Genomic DNA, 7950 nt, shown 5'->3' with positions numbered 1-7950 from the left:
GTGGTACTGGTACACATTGGGAGCAATCTCAAATGATTCTAATGTGTAGTAAAAATACTTAAAAAGATGAAAATGATTCGACACGGATGTTTTTTGTCATGTCATTGATGGCCCAGCGACAACAAATTATGCAATTTATAACATCTGCATATCACCTGGTATACGAATCATAGTTTTCAATTTCAAAATTAATGTCCACTTCTAGCAGGCTATCCAATTTCAAAATATACCATCAAGAAGTCCCCGAGAAAGCTGGGTACAAGGTCGGCAAGGGACTGAAACAATATCGGCTATACTGTGTATAAATACTTGGAATTGTCTTATAATACGTCGCAGGTTAGAAAAACTTCACACATACGGTAAAGTGCAATTACCTAGCTTGCCTTACGTAGAGTTATTGTCCGTGCATAGAGTGGCGTTTTAGTACCTCAGCGTGTGACCATTTTGAAACGATACAGAAACACACTCTTGACAGAAAAAATAAAAAAATTCCAGTGGAAAAGGACTCTCGCAAAAGTTATATATCTACTACATACCAAGTTACATTGTATGTCTAAAAGAGCGATGAGGTAATCACATTATTAAAGTATAATGTACCAAGAAATCAACTCTGATGTAACAATCATTACATTCCAAATGACACCACTGATCATCGGTAATTGAATTGACCACTGGCCTTCTTTTACTGACCGTTGACCGCATTGGCTTCCAATTTTCTGTTCCCTTTTTAGCCATAGTCAACACCTGAGGAATAGCATATTGCAGGCTCTACTGTAATCTGATGTCTGGTCTATCAAGACTCTTTTAATAGTAGGCCTCCGCAGGAAAAAATATAATTGAATTAGAATGTCTGGGTTGACTATCTTTTTTGGAACTGCTCTTATTGTTTTCTATTTCACAGATTAAAATATTATACATATACATACATACATACATACGTATATATATATATATAGCCATATATACATGGATATATATAATGTATATATAGACATATATATATAATTCATATATAAATATAGGCCTATAATGTATATATATATATATATATATATATATATATATATATATATATATTATATGTAATGCAAATTAGTCCTATCCTAAGAGATAATTATATAGTCCTACATTCATTCAATCAATCAATCATACTTTTAAAAAAGCAACATTGCAAACCATGGTGAAATACATTCTAAATTATTCTTTAATTGAAGAATAACTGTGGTAAGTTGATGCGGCCTTCAGGAATAAACGAAATAAAAACTGCTATTTAGCAAGTAGCAATGTTCAAGTTTAGGACTATAAATGTAATCATTAATGACATCCTAGAAAAAAATAAGCCAATACACAAAATCGGTACACAAAAAAGGTAATAGTTACAATGCCACATACTTAACAGAACATTTGTGTGGAGTTTCTCAATTACATCAATGTCGTACAGTTGCTTGGACACATTTGTTCTGTCCATTAAATGTTTTGTCTTCTTATGACATCAAAAATTGGAACAACCTTCCGAATTCAATACAGGGTATAAATAATAACAACTTCAAAATTGCAATGAGAGAAATTTTATTTTGAGAAATCAGATGCGTGGATAAGTAGGCGTAATTGTTGGGTTGAAACTGTTTTTAATAATAATAATAATAATAATAATAATAATAATAATAATAATAATAATAATAACAATAATAAACATAATAATATTAATTATAATTAATAACAATAATATATAGTAAAATTAATCTTAATAATAATAAGTAATATAAAATTAATAATAATAAAGATAAGCATAGTAATAATAACAATAAATACATTTTTACATTTTTTCCCAGGCTCAGCGTTCTTATTCTTTTTGTTTTTGCCAATTAAAGGCTCAAAATGTTCTTAAATTTGTTCTTCGTCTGCACACTACATATTCACACTTACTGCACATAAGGCAGACACTGTACAGTACGATTTGTTTTTTTTTTCCTAGATTTTGTTTTATATAAAAATCTCATTTGACATTTTACCTCAATTTGTTCTGAATTTCTTTTTTTAAATTAGTTTCAGCATGGTTCTTTTAAAATGTGTTCTTATAAAAAAAACTGTAGGCATAATAGGACTATATTTTCATTATGGCTCTTCTTAACTTTCTTAAATTATTTTCTAATATTGTAAATAATCATCTTATTCACTTTTTAATGTTAATTATTTAATGATAATTGTCCCTTTGAAGGGTCCAATGGAAATAAATTTTTATATTTTAAGACTTTCTTGGGCAACACTAGGAATTAATGTCTACATTTTTCATTTTATTTTTATTCATTTTTTGTTTGTTTTGTATTTAAGAAATGTGTATATTGTTGATTTTTATTCCTGAATAAAATGTAATGAAATGAAAGTGTTTACGTTTTATATTTTATAAGATGTAGGTTACTGTAATGTGTGTAAGCATAAACAACCTTTAACATAACTAGGCATACAAACGGATGAACACAAAATAAAATAATTCAGACCACAAGGTAAGTAAAACATAGAAATAATCATCGTTCTTTCAGGGAGGAGTTAATAAAGTCCCACGTACCGGTATATCAATACGTCACTCTTATCATATAGGCCTAATTGCCTAGATAGTGGCATGTTTCTTAACTTTACTTTCGACATTTTTGTGTGGGATACCCAGTAGGATACGTTAACAATATCTTATTCGTACTACGGTTCTAAATTTCAGATATTTTTCTAACAATCGTTTAATTAAAGACCCGGTTAATGTCTGTTTTTATTAAATAATTTTGTCTTTTTTTCTTCTCATTCTAGTTTCTTTATATTTATCATAAATAGTCTTAGGCCTGCTGTATTTCACTCAGCTTACATATCAAGTTTAATTATTTGAGTGGTGGGTTTGGATGTTTGACGGTTAGGCCAAATGTAGGTCTTACTTGGAAAATACCAACAATTTATAAATTATACACATCATATATTACTTGGTTTTATAGGCTTAGGCCTAATTACTTACTGTCTCCAAACACTGATTCGAATTACAACATTGCACATGTCATTGCCATGATATGTGAACTTCATTCAAACTTTGGCCATTTCTTGAACTTACTTCATCATTAGGCCAAACCACTAAGGTAGGCCCTACACTATCACATCCGAAATGTTGATTGCTCAATGCCATCTTGAACGTTAATTAAAACACATATCATGAAATGGAACTTAAACACATGATTTTCCAACATTTTCTCATATCAAATAACAGCACTTTTACTTTTCTTCAATGAAATAATTTTCTGATATATTTTGTATAATTTAATTGGCACACCTGTGTTGTCAGAAGTCGTAACTTTTGACAAATGAGACAAAGGTAACATTTGTTTGTAGTACCGAAATATTCAAGGTAAGAAAAAGTCTAGCCACCGCCTGTAGTGCGATACCTGCTAAAACATGAACACTATAATTATTTTTATGTAAGACATGATATTTTGACTTATATAACACCAAGCAGTTACACGCTTCAAGATTTACAGAGCGTTCAACAAACAATTTGAGGCTCAAATTCATGTTTCCTGCGTTCAAAAATGCGAATAGCAAATAGTAACCAGCTGGGCTTGCATGTCCGAATCCAGATATAGCCGCCTTGGATTTGACAACGGGGATCAGAGTAACGATGGATCGTGATGCTTTATATTAATGTGAATAGGCTACTTAGGTGGAACCTCTGTAGCACTCCTTGACCTCTCACTATAGGTACACATAGGGGAGTGAATTAGGGGCGTGTTCTGTCAGCTGCCGGATAATTTGTGAACCTCGGGGTACTTAATTCAAATATGTTGGCCTGTGTCATGATGTATCCCAGTGTGAGGCAAATGTAATGAGTGTAAGTTTATTTTTAGGGGCATTCTGCTACATGAAACCAGAGGCGATATCAATACAGAGAAAATTGAGACGAATTATTATTAAAGTACGGAAAACTAATATAAATACGAGAATAATAATTGAAACGGACTAGGACAAATGGTGCAGATAAGTTAGGCATAAAATGTTAATACCCATATCTTACTGTTCCTTAGTTAGACCGCAAATTGAAACTTTTACAGTTATATTTAATAGTATAATTTTTTTTAATAGTTTTTTTTTATTTATTCATTCTGAAAGTAATCAATTGTAAAAACATTCAAGGATAAAAACACAGAAAATACAAAGAGCAACTTATTTCCAATGTGGTCCCTAATTGAGAATACTAAAATTACAGAAAAATAATAGAACTATAAAAATAACTGTTATCAAGGCAAGTTTCAGCAATTAACATTATTCAAAGCCGCTTCGTTAAATTTGCTTCAGGAGTTTGTAATGTTCCAAAAAGTTCTATCAATCTACCTTCACTTAAAAGTCGGCGTAAATTTTTGGAATTTAACATTTTCATTTTAATGAGCTAATGGTATTTTGTATTTCTGCAAAACCTCGTAGGTGCCGTAATGTCATTACTGAACTTTTCACAATTTCTTTTGCCAGAGTCAATCTTACAAAAAATGGGTTAATTAACAATCTAACAAACTTAGCAAAGAAGGTAATTCCATAATTATATTTTTAATAGTGTTAGAGTATATAAAGAGAAGATTAAATCTATATTTTAATATACTAGAGTAAGTTTTTATTGTGACTTTTTAAATATTTGTATCAGTTTATTTGTATAAGTTTTTGTTTCCATTCTGTAAGTGGCGTTCCACCTGCTGTTCAATTGTTAAATTGTCTACCAATAATAAGGGTCTATCACTCATTGTGAAGAATAGGCCTGGCTTGAGTAGACCTAAATGCGTCCGTTAAACGGTTAGGAATAACCCTTCTGCTTTCTAAGGCCCGCTGATTGAAATTTATTTTAATAAATCTTAGACATACAGACGAAAACATTATACATTAATATAAAAGTGTATGCAAGATGTTCCCCTGAACATTATTAGTTAGTGAAATTCATCCAATTACAAATTAGGAGACATAATTATTACCTGTCTGTCGGTATGTGTCAAACACTTACGATGCATTTATGTAAGATAACGTTATCTGCAGATATGTTCAAGGTATGTTGTCGGTCAGCCTATCTGTCATTCGTTTTAGGCCTAAATATCGTTATTACGGTATAATTATATTACAGTTAACTTAAATATTTGATTGATAATATAATGCTTTATAATGGAATGGGAGCAGATTTTTTTAATGAAAGTTTAGACAGGGCGAGATCATTGTTAGGGCATATACTATGCTAATAATTATAGGCCTACAGTTGATGTTTGTCTGAATATTGTCAAGTAACATTGGGGTGATATTTAACAGGTACATATACAACAGGAAACGAAGGGGAACGTGTAGAAACCACAATTATTGGGGCGTTAGTAACGCTTTTCGCACGGTACACGCAGAGTGAATTAGGCGTACTAAAATACAACAATAATGATGATACTAAAAACAAACGCATAAAGACAGGACGGAAAATTCCATTTATAATGCATATTTTATTTCTCTAGGTATTGTAGCATCTGCATTTTTAAAACTATTAATATATATTTTTTTACATTTTACTGAGTAGTGCAGTATTTGCTTTCTCCCTACAGGAAAATAAGAAGCTGGAATGGTTACTTGAAGCGAGGCAAAATGCACAATTTTGAGCAAAAATGGACATAATGAATCATTACAAACAATACAAATTCTTTAATTCATCATCAATATATAGGCCTATATAGGCCTATATTACACATCTAGATGTGTATAAGAGACAGGTGTCATGATGTATCCCAGTGTGAGGCAAATGTAATGAGTGTAAGTTTATTTTTAGGGGCATTCTGCTACATGAAACCAGAGGCGATATCAATACAGAGAAAATTGAGACGAATTATTATTAAAGTACGGAAAACTAATATAAATACGAGAATAATAATTGAAACGGACTAGGACAAATGGTGCAGATAAGTTAGGCATAAAATGTTAATACCCATATCTTACTGTTCCTTAGTTAGACCGCAAATTGAAACTTTTACAGTTATATTTAATAGTATAATTTTTTTTAATAGTTTTTTTTTATTTATTCATTCTGAAAGTAATCAATTGTAAAAACATTCAAGGATAAAAACACAGAAAATACAAAGAGCAACTTATTTCCAATGTGGTCCCTAATTGAGAATACTAAAATTACAGAAAAATAATAGAACAATAAGTAAAAAATACAATAAATATACATTTTCAAAACATCAGAGTCAGATTCAACAAAAATTGACATCATAAAAACTAAACTATATATTATGAAGTTCAGATAATTAGTGGTTCTTAAATGAGTTTTTTGAATGTGTATATGCAGTGGATTGTGCATTTTGAACATTATAAGGTAATTTATTCCATTCATCATTAGCAGTATCGATGTATGAGAATCTACTATGTGTACCAGATTTTTGTTTATAAATTGACATTCTAGAAGTCGAAAATCTAGTATTATGGTTATGAAATAGGTTAGTAAACTTAATACCAATATTTAAATAGGCCTATACAGGGGATATGCCATTTATAATTTTGAAAATTTGAATATATTTACGTTCAGCAACTCTAGTTGAAACAGGTAGCCAATTTAATTTTATATATTCATTATAACCAAACATGAGTTCGTGGATGAAGTTCCATAACACATCTTATAACTTTATTTTGGGATTTTTGGAGTTTATTTTTAAGTTTTTGAGTAAGCGAAGAGAACCACGTATAGCACCCATAGTCATAATGACATTGTATAAGTGAAGACCCAAGCAATTTGAGTGAATTATACGTTATTTTCTATTTCTGAAAAGAAATTTAAGTCTACCATGTACCTTACCTAAAACTTTCGTACCAGTGGATTTACCGCTAAGGTGCTGATCAAGGTCAAGACCCAGGTACCTAAAGTTCTGGCATCTATCTTGCAATTATTAAAGGTAATATCCAGTTCTGATTGTCTTCTGCACATTTCGTGTTCCATATAATATGGATTCAGTTTTGTCTAAATGTAGCGTTAGTTATTTTTATCAATAAGCCATTTATTTATAGATTTTAGTTCTTCATTTAATTGAGTTCCAATATGTTTTACATTATTACTTGATAATCATCAGCATACAATAATAATTTGCATTCTACGGAGGATGGCATGTCATTGACATAAACTAGAAATAGAAGAGGCCCAAGTATTGAGCCCTGTGGCATACCACACTTCGTTTCTAGCATAGGAGATGTAGTACTGTTATGTCAACGACTTGACATCTTTCCCAGATATGATTGCATCCATACAATAAAGATATCAGATAACCCTATAGCTCTTAATTTATGCAAAAGAATATCAAACGCTTTTTAAAATCCAAGACTAACATACCAGTATATTCACCGTATATTCATCAGACAGATGAATCAAGCGAGTGTCAGTAGAGAACGATGGCCTAAAGCCCGACTGGAAATCGTAAAGGAGATTTTTATCAGTTAATTGATCATATATAATTCGTTCAACAATTTTAGAAATTCCAGATAGTATAGATATAGGCCGATAATTCCCAGCATCTAACTTATCATTTTTCTTATAGATGGGTATAACCCGGGCACATTTCCAGTCTTTAGGAATACATCCAGTTCTAATAGATAAATTAATAATGGATGTGAGTGGCTGAATAATACTCTTAGCACAATGTTTAACAAACCTAGCAGGTAAGGAATCTAATCCATCTCCTTTGTTAACATTAAGTTTGTTAATGACATCAAGAACTTGATCTTCATCAGCTTCCCTTAATACAAGATCACCAGGTTTTACATCTTTTTTTCATAGAATTCTTTTACATGACTTTCATTAAATACAGTGTTCGAATAAAGGACTGAATAAATACATCGTGTAGCATAGCTCTCAACGAATGTAGTCCTGTAAATAAATGAATAAAGAAATTGTGTAATAAAATGCCTCTGGCGGGACTC

The sequence above is a fragment of the Anneissia japonica genome, unplaced genomic scaffold, assembly GCF_011630105.1.
Source record: "Anneissia japonica isolate Jap-2015-1 unplaced genomic scaffold, ASM1163010v1 scaffold3845_len455572_cov173, whole genome shotgun sequence".
NCBI lineage: Eukaryota > Metazoa > Echinodermata > Crinoidea > Comatulida > Comatulidae > Anneissia > Anneissia japonica.
The sequence above is the reverse complement of the archived record's forward strand: the minus strand, read 5'-3'. Positions refer to the sequence as shown.